General features: G+C 37.6%; 2 protein-coding genes across 3 annotated transcripts in view; one reads left to right on the top strand and one right to left on the bottom strand.

Moving 5' to 3' along the window:
* Positions 1–15,317, bottom strand: part of LOC124157362 — a 385,239-nt gene that overhangs the window by 243,031 nt on the left and 126,891 nt on the right. The gene's annotated exons all lie outside the window — the stretch shown is intronic.
* Positions 1–15,317, top strand: part of LOC124157363 (ion transport peptide-like) — a 158,291-nt gene that overhangs the window by 114,234 nt on the left and 28,740 nt on the right. The gene's annotated exons all lie outside the window — the stretch shown is intronic.

The following is a 15,317-nucleotide window of genomic DNA, read 5'->3' as shown; positions in this document are numbered from 1 at the left end:
CACTGTTACTATACCGATACCTCCGCTGCAAAAACGCTCAACAAACGCCCACCGAATCAAATCCGCTCATCTAGTAGCCCAACAATACGAATCCGCTTCGCTGGCAGTGTCCGGAGCATAAACGCTCACCTCCAAGCTTGGAGAATAGAAGACGAGCGTTTATGCCCCGGACTCTGCCAGCTGAGCGAATTCGTATTGTTGGGCTACTGCATGAGCGGATTTGATTTGGTGACCGATTGTTGAGAGTTTTTGCATTGGAGGTATCGATACATCATTATATCATCTGCCTTGTATCAGATGATGACTCTGAGAGCTGAAACGCGTCGTACGCATGGAAATGATTGTAGAAAAGTGTAACTACCTTTCCTTTCAATAACCGCAGCGAAATTTTCGGGGTTATTACGCATCTTACTCAACTAGCTAACAATGGGCCCAGGCCTGCGAACTGGAGAATTTTGTGTACATAGCACGTCGTCCTTGCCGACACCCTGGTTCAATATTTGCATTGTGTGAACTGACTGAGAGGTTTCCAAGAGCTTTCCCCGGACCTTCGCAAGCACGAAGATCTTCCATGAACACCGCCGTCCTTTCCACGTTCCGTCCCCCGCCTTGGTCCGAAGTGTTTCTGAAGCTGCATTTCGTTTCGGATCGCGGCATTTCCTTCTCGGTTTCATTTTACTCGGAACTGGTCGTCTCCCTCATCCCTTTCTAAAAAATACGATCCTTCCCCTCAAGGATTTCCGGTGGAGTCTCCCGCAACGGAGAATTCCAACGCATGGGACCGCAGAGTTTATCTTTCTCATTCATTGTTCCTCGCAGATACATACCAACCGTCCGAATTGTGGAATTCCCATTCTGTTTCATTCGATTTATGACGAAAAACATCAGATATAACATAATCGGGAAGGGTAGTAACCTCGTGGGTAGCATACTAGAATGCTGACTTATGGGCGCCGGGTTCATATCCCGGGTGAAGCCGGCCTTCGAGCACCGTCAAATAAAAACCCTTGACGGAAGAGATGGCGCTGGGAAAGCAACCTGTCTACCCTTATTTTTATATTTAACCACCAGCGGCTCCACCCTCACCTGCCTGGAGTTTGCATTACTTATTTAAATTTCGGCAATTGAATATGAATATATTCAAACCAGTAGGTTTTATTAGATTTAATGAAATAAAAACAATAAAGAATGACATTCCGTGAGGTTTTTGCCACAAAAAACACTCTTGAAGTTAGTAACACTTAAAGGTGTGCGCATAGCCTTTGTCCCGAAGCACTGAATATGCCTAACTCCATTTTACCACTAAACAGACATTGATTCCGAACGTCCATCCAAGGCAAGAAATATCGAGAAGAGAAAACGTATATTTTCCACCATGTGTGACTGACCTTGGGAGCATTTCTTCAGAAAAGCCATCATTCGACACCATAGGAAAGGGTTTTATATACATAACCCCTCGGTGGAGAGAAACTCTTTGTTTGATTTGCAAGCAGAAGGTGTAGATTTTCCTCACCACTTCTGTCTCAAACGCTCTCCCTTTTATTCAACTACTCGCTCCTCCACATCCAACCACCATTCTAACCACCCGTCGGTACGTCACGATAAAATCCTTGTCTGTCATTTTATCCCGATGGATGTTTGCGTCACAGTGACGCAGGAGATCTTTGCATCAGTACAAGAGAAATCTATTTATCGGTCTTCGATCTCAATTCCAAATTCAAAGACAAAGATAAACGAGCCCGGGGAAACTCACGACATTAGTTATGTTTTGAAGAGGTTATTGTAACGCTGCTGCGATGCATTCATATGACAGTTAATTATCATAACTGAAGAGTTTCAAAATTTTCAGGGAAAATTTTAAGAGCAAGCAAACAAGTTTTATGCTTAAAATTTAACTATCATAAACTAATAATTCCAAACACTGCATAATTATGCTAACCCTATCAAATACTTTAACCCTTACTGCATGTTTTAATGGCCCCTAAAATCGCGAGTACATTGTTCTCCCAAATAGCACTCAAAATTTATAATGATGATTTAACGTCAATGTGCCCGAGAAGGGCATATTCCAGGGGACCATCATACTTCGCGAAAAAAAGATGCCATTCACTTAAACTGATGTATTAAAAACTAAATTGATTCCACAGCAGGCTAACTCCCAACACATTTCAAAATGGGAACATTCCGCAAAGGTGACTTATAACAACTATGGAATCCATCCATCACAGGCAAAATTTTAATCATAGCAAAATTGAAAAGGTAATATCTATGGTCGGAAAAGGCGAGAAAAGCTCCAGGACGTGCGTGAAGGTAAATTAAACTGAAATGGCGAGAGGCTTAGGAAATTTCCTCATGATTTTACGTTGGATTAGCAATTGGAGAATGTCACGCCACAGTTTCGTGGACTGCGGCCGTACAGAGAAGAGTAAATGAGACTGGTCTCTAGAGGATAAAATGTCTGGAACATGCTAGCTTAACTAGAAAAACGCCAGATAATCGCTGCAAAATGGAGATAACATGTCAACAGCAAACACATCATCCCGAGAAAGGAATGCCAAAATTGTCTGAAACGAGATATGCATCACTAATTTACGTGCGAAATAAATTGACGAAAAAGCTGAATAACACGGTAATGGAGATAGAGGGTGGAAATTTTCATCAATTAGCTAATTACACAAACTTCAACCAATCCATAAGTATGGAAACAGGCTGAAATTAACGTCCAATTTTTTCATATACACAATTAATACTTTTCACATTCCAAAACTGCAATATTAACAACTAGAACTTCAGTACCGTGTTGCTACGTCTTATTAAAAACCTATACGTCATATTTAAATGAAGGAGTGAATTTCCTTGGCGGTACATTAACAAGGAAGAAATTAACCTATGAGACGATGAGTGGGTACTTCATCGTGGGTACTAATTACATATAACTGTCAGTAAACTGAAAAAAAAAATTCAATAGAGTAAAACCTGTATTTTCCCATGAAATGGATTGGAATGGTAATGAGTAGAATGAGTCGGAATTAAAGAAATAAATTAAATTCACAGAGATTCTTCCATACAATAGATTTTCGGAAACAATAGGTCTATCGAGAACATTAGATCTAGAAAACATTTGTTATTAAGACAGCAAGAACAATCTTGTATATGGAGGCCCTTACCCAACATACTGATAAAAATAACCTTGTGAATATTTCAAAAGAATGAAAACCGAGTGTTTTCAACAGCAGGGACATTACATCAGCCATGTAAGGATTAAAAATAGGCTTGAAATGTAATTCCTCCCCCTTACAGAATTTCCATTCTTTCCGAAACAAATGAAAAACTTAAAATCTCATGTATTACGTCTCTTCATTTCAAAAGCTCGACTTTTCTTCCGATAATATTCAAATGGCGCTTCTGAAATTATTGAATCGCATTCAAATAACATTCTCGATGTAGGGAAGGTATCAAAACGAAATTATCCTATCTATTTTCAGTGAAAATAATACGCACACTACTTTAGAGAACAATAAAAACACCTTACATCCACCATTAAATTCCTCCACAAAGAAATGCAGTATTCAGTATTAGGAGAGGGACTGCATCGAAAGCCTTGTCTATAACAATAAGTAGTTATAAAACCTGGCTTTATTCAGTGAAGTGTTTTCAATCAATAACACCAAGATATTTCAACATAAAATAGATTGTACTCGAAGCTATATAAATTTTTTAAATAATAAGTTAAGTGAGAGTCACTAATATCAAAAAAAAAAGAATTCATTGCTCAAAAAAATGATTTCATAAAATAAGAACCTCGATGAATAAAAATTAATCCACCTACCTCTTCCAGAACACCATGAGTATCGCTTGAATGCTAAAAAATATAATTACAAACACAAGAGGACTTTTTTTTAAATAAATATAAGAATAAAAGAAAGTCTAAAGAAGCTAGGAAGAAAATATTTTCGTTTTCATTCCTCTGAATTTCGGCACAACCTAGGTAAGAGCAAAAAGATAAAGGCTTGAACCTTCACACTAATAGAGTTACCCTATACGAAGACCAATATCGAGTCACTTCCGAAAGAAGTGACTCGATAACCCGAAGAATTATTGAGAGAATGAATCTGACAGCTCCAACAATCAAAACAATCCATATCAGATGGGGCTGGGAATGGAGAATATTCGACCGATCGCAGAAGGAACAGTCTCGCTTCGAAATCGAAGCAATGAGACATCGATTAACCCTCGAAGAAAAAAAGTTATGTCCAGCATCCCGTCCCAATTCCTCCCGTCACACGGAAGAGGTTCGAGTAAAAAAAAAAAGAGCTGCCAATGGACTAGCATTCCACAAGAAGAGCTCAATCAATGCCGAGGCAAAGGGAGGAATGATGTCAGCGACGCTACATCGGCGGATCGCAATCGTTAAGAGAGAATGGAGGTAAATGGAAGACTATGAGATAGGGCGCTCTGCAGAGCATCGAGCTGTCAGTTATGATACACACCCCTTTATATTCATGGTCAAAGGAATCTCTTCTTTATTTTTACTTCGTGTCCCACGTGCGCGAATAGATCAAGCTGGGGCCATACGTCTTCCTTTCAAGACGTATGTCACTCTGTCAATAAGGCGAGACGTTCTCAAGACGATGACCTCAGACAACTGAAACTTGGAGCAGGAGGGAAGAAATTTTTATTTGATAGGTACTATCTAGATTGATGTGAGAAAATTGGACTAATGGCATCGACGGGAATGATATAACATAATTAAGTAAGCCATAATATCTATGTGAGATTATTATCTATAAGGCTCGCAATTCTTAACGCAAAGAAGGAGTGTGACTTGTGAAATTTGAAGACAAGATGAATGTAATTTCACACATTATAAAATTCATGAACATAAGTTGAAAAAAGTCACAAATCACTTCCGATACTTAACATAAATTTAAAAAAAATTCCTAAATAAAAGCAAAGACTTGTGGTATCTCATTAATGTACCGTAGCTTTTCCTTGGTCTTTTAGCCTGCACCTCCGGCTAAATACAGTTGGAAAAGAGTGGCGAGGTGTTACTCATGAGTTAAGCCACCCTTAACTCGTAACTTATACATTTCATGACTTAGTACCTACTTGATTCACTATCACAATATTCTAATCTGATTGCGACTAGTAGTACCGGTAACCTAAAATCAAAGAACATTAAAGAAAAATACTGACAAAACCATCAAGCACTAAGTACGGGCGCTTTACTATTTAAAGAACAGATACACAGATACTAAATTCCAACCATATACTCTAAAAAGGATCGATTGGTTCAACAATTTTCTCGACGTAGATGGCAAACTCAAAAATAAAAAAATTATCAAGGAATCATTAGGTATAGATTTCCAACCTCTGTTTGGCAATTATAATCAATAATACCACTTTTATCTCCACCAATGTGATGGACTGAGGCTCGAAGGGAATCATTGCCATTGGAATATTTATGAACACTTGAAAAACGCAATTTGTCTTGACTAACACCCTACTCTGTTCATATCATCATTGAATAATTTTTTATATTCCAAGACTTGGGTTGAACTACTGGAACAAGCCAGATATTGACTATGCAAGTACAACCTGGCATGATAACCGTAAAAAATGTGACAAATATCAGCACAAAGGTAGAAAATACTTTTGAGGGAAAAATCGACTAAAATATTAACACGCACTTACGAAAAGATTGAGACAAAAGTAACGAAACGATTTAGCGTAAAAGTCTTACACCCATTAAAGCTTTATCAGTAAATTTTTATCACGCTAGCGACGAAGCTGAACTAATGCCACATTACTAAACTGTAAATTAATGGAAAGAAAATGCTAAAATCCAAGTATAAAATCGTGGAAATAGATCTAAATTATACCCAAATTTACCGTCCAAATATCACTCACAAGAATCAGACAAGAATTTTAATCACCAAAATCCAAGGAAAATCAATTGATTTGAGTCACTCGATAAAAGCTTTCAAAAGATAACTTACATATACAAACAATGAGAAAAACGTCACATTCTCCAATGTGCCCATTATTGTGTACAAACACAAGAAATGGAGAAGCGAGTGTGCCAACTTCCGCCAATGATTAGTAAAATAAACCGGATACGCATGGTGTGGTTGGGTACTAACTTCAATACTATGGACACGACCGGAACGTTTGTCCAGTCTCTCCCATTATCAACTACTATTTGAGGACAGCATAAATGAGCTTTCCAGGAAACCTATCGCGTGAAGTCTTTGGCGATTATATCTGATGCCCGCGTGCATGAATAGAAACCTTAAGCACTCACAAATCAAACACACTTTGTCAGTGTTCAAAGAAAAAAGGAATTCGGGCTATGGGTAACTTGTAGCCCAATATATAAACTGTTACACATAGCAAGCATGAGAAATTCTTGCCCGTTCTGAAGTTTCGCAGAATTCATTTCAACGAAGGCTCCGGGAAGGTCTTAGGAGAGTTAAACTGATTGAAAAGGCAAATTCTCTTTCATGCATTTTATACCCTCCGCCACCAAAATGATACATCGACTCCAACGGTCAACAATATCTATGTCTAAAAAGACTGGAAATCAGGAGAAAATGGCGATAAACAGAACCATAGAGAACAAGTGGCCAAAAGTACTAAATAAAGCAAGGATTACGAAGTGTAAATGGAATTTACTTGAAATTATTTAATATGATTTTTAACAACAATGCACAATGGTAGCCTGTGCTGAGGGGAAAGAAAATTCCCAAGAATATGACTTAGAATTCAAAATTTCACGCATTTGTGTTTTTCATTTTTCATAGCGGCTCGAGCTGGTATAACTTTTAACGGAGAGTATTGTGCTTGCGCATAAAATAATTACATAAATGAAGGGAAAATGTCACCGTGTCCTTGAACTTACAACCCAAATTATTGAAAATACAAGTAGTGAATCAAGTAACACAACCTGGATAATGGGAAGGTTATTTTAATCCTACGTTCGACTTATTACTATGCTAACATTTATAATGGTAATTAAGTCGATCTATACCTCATGAAGAAGACAGCCAGACACAATCCGTGAGAAAAATTTAACACATAAACAAATTTAGCGCGAAATACATGCGGATGGAGTGCTATTAGACATCTGGATATTATCGCCATCGCTGCATGGCCTAATTTGTAGGACACCTTCGGAATCCCGATGAGGCGGGAGGGGAGTGTGGCTTATGTCAAAGTGATTTCAAAGGGCAACGTCTCCAAATGAGAGCAGATGAAAAACGGCTTCTTTTACGGCATTATTGGCGCTCTTAGGATTTTTAACCGAATTCAAAACAAAATTGGTTAACGAAACTTACCTTACCAATAAAATATTAGAATGGATTGATACACTGTTATCAAACAAATCTAAGGCCCACAATTACCAATTTCGCTTACTCAAACAGTTATTGATGATTCAAAGCAAATACATGATCAAGAACAATGCATATACCCTTTTTGGAGACGTCGCTCTTTAAAATCACTTTTAAATGCATCTCTCCGCATATCTCATCTTAATCCCGTAGCCATAAAAATGTCGGATACCAAATTTCCACTGGAAATCAATGGCTACGGGCCATAATATTTCGTGGGTGCGATTTTCCAGAACTTTTCCTACATCTTGCCAGTGTAGGCCTTTATTTTATATACGAATTAATTACTATTAAATGACAGGTAGAAAATGAGCTTACGACCAACTCAACGTTAAAATCTAGAAATAAATAACAAGATTTGGATAAAAAAATACAAAGACCTGTTCTAATCATCAGCACCGATGATTATACACTAAAACCTTAAACAACGTACATACGTAGACGAAATACGCCATTAATTGATTTCATTTGGCCAGTTTGAAATCTTCTAACCGTCATAATAATGAACATTACACAATAATACCACCTGCCACATCGATATAGAAAAAATACCATCAATTAACAATAGCAGTAAATTAACTTCATATTCGTTATTGTTTGGAAGAAATAATATCGAAACATATGAGAGTCAGTGATCGGAAGAGGCTAATTTTTACGCGGAATATGTCAATCATAAGATGAACAAGAAAAATAGATTCCTTCAAAGAAATTTGCTACTCACGGTTGAATCTGCTTCATCACTTAGGATAATGTGTTCTAATCGCTAAAGACAACACTTGAAAACAATTTCGTACCTTAGTTAAAACTTTTTAAAAATTATTCTACATTCACAACACCAGCGTAAAACTATCGTTTGCGCTGCCACCTGATTACCGATCTTGGGAATCAACAGTCACACCCATCATGTAGCGTGCGAAGCACATGCACTCGCAGCACGTGCGTGGCCTAAAACCTATAATTTAAACGAGTTTGACACAGCATGCATGCAGGGTTGACTACCAGAAAAATCGAGAGGTTAAATAATCACGAAGTCCCTCCAACAACCACAAAGTTACTGATAGTGATTATTTACAGCGAATATATTTTTACTGAAATATATTTTTTATTGAAAGCTAAATATTGTTTTTTCATACCATATTTCAAATCGGAATTCGACTTTTTATTTGTTCTCCGAATATAATATCTTCATTAGATAATTATTATTACATATTGTTGCAAGTAGGCTATTGCCTGGTGGTAGCATTAGATTTGCATCAATGAATAACAAGTCTACTTATCTAATAACACATTAAGAAATAGAGAAGACACCTATAGTAATAAATAATACATTAACTCTAATATCATACAACAAACAATTGAAAATGGACCCAAAGAATCAAATTTCAATAGATCCATAAAATACATTAATTCTAATATCATACAACTAACAAATGAACATTGATTTCAAACAATACGTTACAAACCACTATGCCAAGAAATGATGAAAATTTATTCCTAAAAATTTTGGCATAGCGGGGAAGATCTTAAACATAACTTCAGATGGGTCATTCCACTCCTTTATTCCTCTATTTAGGAAAGATTCTTTCAAAATGTCTGTTTTTTTAACTTAATTTTGACTTCATGATCTTTCCTTCCTATTTGGTAGGGTTAGTCCAGCTTTAGACCTATTTCCTTCCAACGCCGCTCTTTTGTAAAGGATTTGTACACCCCACATCACCTATTTATAGTTCTTCTCACTTTTAAAGGTTTCCATCCCGTCCCCCCTTCTATGTTTCCCGAGAGTATACCTGGCTGCCATTCGCTGAGGGGATTACATTGAGTTTACATTGGGTTTACATCGATAAGAAAATTCGGATATGAATTATCGCAACTATAATAGAAAATAGAATCAGTTCCGAGTCCAACACTTCCCAAAGTATTGTGAACAAGCCTGATTCATAGAGTCGAAATTTTACAAAATATACTTTCCTTTGAATTTTAACTAGAAAATTGTCTTTGCTTTTAATAGAGTACAGACGTTTATTGCGAAACCAGAGCCCCAGAATGTAGCAACAGGGTCCATATAACTATGAACAAAAAAGTAATGCTCGAGTCTAATTTTATTGAATTAAAAAAATTATTTACTTTTTCACGCATTTATTTTAATAAGAATAAGCCATGTGGGTCTAATTGTAAAGAATGGTTGATCAGTTTTAAACGTTAAATTTAAAACACTAACGAATTATAAAACACGCGAGCCAGACGCAAATTAATATTTAAAACGTGGGGAAAATATGATGGATTTGGAGGATATCGAGTAGACAAAATTAGTGGCACATGCCAGTCCCCTCTCATTAGCACCCTCATAAACCTAAAGCTTTGATTGGATTAGGAAATGAACCCTTGTCGTATCTATGCGGGCAATCATTACCACCTCTATTCTCTCCCGGTGGATATTTCCTTATCTTCTTGAGCCTCGAAAGAAGAACATTATTCACAGATTAACAGCTATGTGCTACGTGAAAATGTATTAAAGCTTAGTCGGTAAACGGTACCAGCGGAAGTGTGCCACATAGCTGACATGCGTTACATTCATCACTCTGATCACAACATGAAAGTAAGAACCATAAAAATTCCGAATGCGATTAGAACCTTATTTTTTACATCATACCAAACAAATGCATTGCGTAAATTATTACCGCGAGAATAACCAATATCGATTTAAAAAATCTCCTCCCTCGAACTCATTCATGGTCATTATTGTATTCGGAAATACAATTTTAGATAAAATCGTGATCAAACAGCAACTTTAAATAAGTTTCGAAGGATTTGGATTGGCAGGAACCCGAAAAGGACATCAACTGCGTCGGACTTAATCGATTAGGCTAATATGAAATCCCTCCGAGGAAAACCTGGAATACTCATTCAAAAGGACCGGCTCGCGAAAGCCTTCTCAAGCATTCCTAATATTCATATTTACTCCAACGTCGAATTACGAGTGGAGAATAATAATTGGATCATTGCAATACTTTTTACCATCGAGAGGATAATATTTTGGATTTACAGCATAAATATAGCCGTTAGCAATACTTTATTCTAGTCCAGCAAAACATAACTTTAATGAACTGATATGCATTGAGCGGGATCAAATTCTATAAAAAAAATAGATGCATCTGGACAAAAACGTTTCTCAAAGCTGTATTAAAAAATGCTTTTTTTTAACGATGGGCTATTTTTCCTGAGTTCCATTTACTATAGGGGTAGAGCTCACTCCCAGATACTCTGTACATTGCAATTGCTAAAGCATAAAATATATATATATATAAAGGTGTTCCACACAAAAGCAGCAGCTCGGTGATTTTTAAGATGTTTTATTTTGAATTAAAAAGATTTCTTCAGCCATTTATTAGCAATTTTAATGGACGAAGGAAGGGTATGGGACTGGTAAACACGTTTGCGCAAGGTCTAAGAATTTCTCAGAGCGAGCTTAACGAGAATACTCCAGCCGAACCCAGGCTTTCCGACACCTGAATTTCCCTCAAGGTACCACGAAGAAGTTAGGCTCAAGAACGGTGACAGATAAATAACTACTACTTCACAGGAGGGATTGATTCCTCATTCCGGAAGACAGGTATACGTAAAACACACCCCGTTTCTAATACCAAAATCATTTGAAACATTGTTTCCAGGAAAAGAGTTGAGCAACAAAGGAAAAAAATACATAATTTTAACGAATAGAAAATGTGCACCTGCTTAAGCCACTAGGTATTACTGAAGGAGCTACTAAATACGCTTCCATTACTCCCCATGAAAATTTTCGCCAATTTAACCTACGACATCATAGCATACGTGGTTTGCAGAGCATACTTTACAAGACAAAAAGCTAGGAAACTTTCTGTCCACGCAAAATTGAAATCGCCGACCAACTTCAGACTTATAAAGAAACTGAAGGAAACTATCCATGCATGCTATCGAATCGTTAAAGCGTTCACACCTATTAAAAATGGCAGAAAAATTCATAGAAATTTTGAATCAATAAATGAAATAAACCACAGATATCTGAAGAACGGATCTAATTTCTAATAAATACGGTCTGTCACTGAGGTCCTTCCATTCTACTTCACGAGTAATCAATGAATGAGCTCGAGTAAGGCTGGGGAGCATGCACGAAGCCTAACAACATGAAATCCCATAACTGAAGAGTAGAAGAAAAAAAACATTGAAAAAGAAGGAGAGCTGGGATCGTGCTCATGACTCGAGACTAATGATTTTTAGGCGCTTGCACCAATTAAATCTACCATCTCCGGTGGACTGGGAGAACTGCGACCTCGAAAACCACCTGTTGCTCGATCCAACGGAAAGTTGCGACGGGCGCACAAATTTCCTCCGGTCGTTTCACAAAGACTCAGGCTCGTATAAGCCAGCAATTTCATGAGTAAAAAGTCTGATACATAAATAAAACGATTGCCGCAATTTCGTATTCCTTTTAAAAATTGCAAATTACCGATTTTCCATTAATTAATGAATGTGCAAAGATTTCTCGTCGAAAACACTGGAATGACTGCAGGTATGGAACTCTTTTAAAACTAAAAACTATCATGACTTTCACATTTAGATACCAGATATATATCTATTACTGCAAATTTTCATTCCATTAAGTACTATGTATTGTACTTTTATTTAACTGACCAAAGCGGAAATTATTTTCCACTCGTAAGAAAAATGGTTCAGGCAACATGATAAGAACTATTCTCTCTTCACTACAGGGTCGCATGCATCAATGGAATCCAATTTGACGTCACTTAATTATTACTTAATTTCTCGCTCCGTTGAAGGCAATGACACGAGAACATAAAATGTCCAGATCGAATGCTTAAAATTAATTTCCCAGTCATTGCGGGTGGTTATACATTTCACCTCAAACATGTGGAGACACGAACGGGATTTAATGGTAAAACTTGAACTAAATAGGGTGCACGAAATGAATAAGCTCGATTTACCCGATGATATCCACAAGTCCGATATTTTTATTTACTCTCTCCGAACTTCATTTGATGCTTTGCACAAGGAAGATATGAGAAGCTGAACTCTATTTCTGCGCCTGATACCAACGTTTAGTAATATCCTCAAATATTTCGGAGTAAATTCTCATTACAACATAGAACCTAAGTTTTGAGCTACCAACAGTCCAAAGAAATAGAAACTTCAGCACACTTCTGCTGCAGAGCCAAGCATTTTCATTACCTACATCACTCACTGCATAATACCCATATTTCACACGCCGAAGACAACTATTTTCCAGCCATCCAAGTCGAGAAGTAAGTTCTTAAAAGCCTCCGTTCAATTTGAAGATCAAAATTAGTAATTCTTCACGGTTGAAGCATTTTTTTACCTTCTAAGACTAAACGATCTTTCACTCTTTCTTGTAAACTTAACGCTAAAGCCATAGCAACTAGAAATCTAGAGATGAGATGAAGGCTGAATGAGCACGGCTGCATTATCATCCACGATCTCACAAAATATTAAACAATAAATATTTTTTAAAAATTAAAAGTTCCCAAAAGAGACCTAATTTCGTATTCAGCTGACTATTATGGTATATCCATTAAAATTTGCAACTTTGTACCAAAAGAACATGACCCATGAAGTGATCTGAAAATAACTACGCGAGCATGCTTTTTATGGACCATAACCTTACTCAATCCTAAACGTGATGAGGAAATGGTCTGATGATCTGAAAGGCAATTCTCTAAATTTGGTGCGTAATTTCCCAGAATGACTAAACCATATTGATAGAATTGCAAACAGAATAAATTCGCAGATTATCTTAATGAAATTGTGTCTTCAATTTTTTCCCAATGTAAGAACAGATATAGCAAGTCGAGGCAGATATGATATCATTTTTTACGCCGGAGTGATCTCAAATGACTGACCACTCGCAATTGAATACGAAACGGAAGGAAAGAAATCAGTTTCGTTATAAGAGATACCGCTATCTGAAATGTCATCCGGCCCCAAAAACATGCAAAAGTGAACAAGGAATCCTTTAATCCAATCAATTATAAATGACACGTTTACAACGCAATTCAAACCGCTTGCGGAACACGTGGATGCGGCTCTTCTAATTCAGATGGTGATGTAACCAGAAATTGCGACTGTCCATAGCCTTTCTGAGTAGTGCAGAAGAGTACTCTAAAAATTGGACAAGTGAAACCGAATTATCGACGTAGGGCGTAGAGCGATTTTATTTCAAATGGTAGGTAGGTACTTTGACAGTTTATGGAATGCATGTCATTTTCCCGATTAATTAACTAGACCAATTATTCTTGGGATTTCAGTCGAGTAAACTAGTTCATTACTACTCAAGTTCTGATTGAAGTTCAACTTGATACTTGTCATCAGGGTAAGTAAAATAAATCAATAGTTCCTCTTTTATACGGTAATAACATTGATCAAGAGCTACTCGCAACAATGGCGAATGTCACCAATAAATTATTCATCGTCATCAGGGTCCATATCGATCGTTACACGTCACCAGATTGAACATGAAAGAAGAACAAATAGGACCGTGACATGTCGGTTTGATGGGCCAACGCACCAGGTTGAACTACCGGAAAATATTATGTAATCTACCGTAAAGATTCCCTTGCATTTGGACATTAGCGAGGGGATTAAAAAGGGGAGACCCCAGTTCCTACCGTAGAATCTCGATTTGTGTAGCCACTTTGGGCACATTTAATTCAGTTTTGAAAAATGTCAGCGACGAAGACGTTGGAGCTATACACTTATTCATAATATATACAGTATAACATTTAAAATCAGGAGGAAGAATATTGAAAACTTAAAAAATTGACAATCACACCATTAAGAATATAATTTTACGAAATTCCACAGATGAAAAATAATTCGCTTTCACCGGGATTCGATTCCAGATCCCTCATTTCCGACAAATTAAAGTCCACAAATTTCCACTTGGGGTAATAACGCCTCGATAGCTTATTTGGCTAAAATACTTTGGCTATTTTGAATATTAATTTGGCTATTTGTATTGGAAATCGAGGAGGAGTCCGGGTTCGAATCCCGGTCAAGACGAATGGTTTCTCTTCTAAAGAATTTCGCACATGCGGGTGACTCCGTAAAGTTATCTCCATGGCTAATCACGTAATACTGAAATCAATATAATTTAAAGTTAATAGTCCTAACTGTAGTTTAATTCCCAGTTCATTTCGGATCTCTAAAGCCGTCAGCGACGCAAGGGGCGACACAATAAACCATTAACATGCACGGAGTGTGACAAAACTTTCAGTGGCCCCCTTGAGAATCCACTATTGGAATATTCGCGGACATGAGAGCCTACCTTCTCCGCACGAACTCAACCGGCCCGAGCCTCCGCCGAGTGACGTTAGCTCGCAGTCGCGGAAAGGTGAACGAAAGACCATGAAACGGGGGCGACGTCACTCGCCTGGACCACGACCTCCGCACGAGCCGCCGAGAATCCCCCGCTGCTTGCGCGTAAGAGTGCTCGATCCGGAGTGTTCCGCGAAAACCTACGCGGCTGCTGGTGAGGAACGTCGGAGTAAATAGAAAATTCCCTCGGAGGAACTCCCGTTCCTCGGAGACGCCGAAGGGGGAAGAGGCGCGGGGGAACGCTAGCTGATCGGGAAAAATAAAGAATCGTCGACGTCGCAAAATACCATCCTCACAACAATCGTTAACAATAAAGTTAAGAATCATATAAAAGGAGATAGGATTGTATGGAATTATTCGGGAAGGCAAAAGAAAACAAAATCTATCTCATCTGACAAGACGGATTGAGTTACTTGTTCGGGATGGTGACCAAAAATGAGACCACAGAAGAGACCGTGTTGAAGTATGAACATTAATAATTGACATGGTCGACCAATTGAGGTAAATTTTAGTGAGATTAAAAATGCCTGATCATTAAAG

Source organism: Ischnura elegans, chromosome 4 (genome assembly GCF_921293095.1).
Source record: "Ischnura elegans chromosome 4, ioIscEleg1.1, whole genome shotgun sequence".
Taxonomy (NCBI): domain Eukaryota; kingdom Metazoa; phylum Arthropoda; class Insecta; order Odonata; family Coenagrionidae; genus Ischnura; species Ischnura elegans.
Note: the sequence above shows the minus strand (reverse complement) of the source record. Positions and strands in the feature narration are given on the sequence as shown.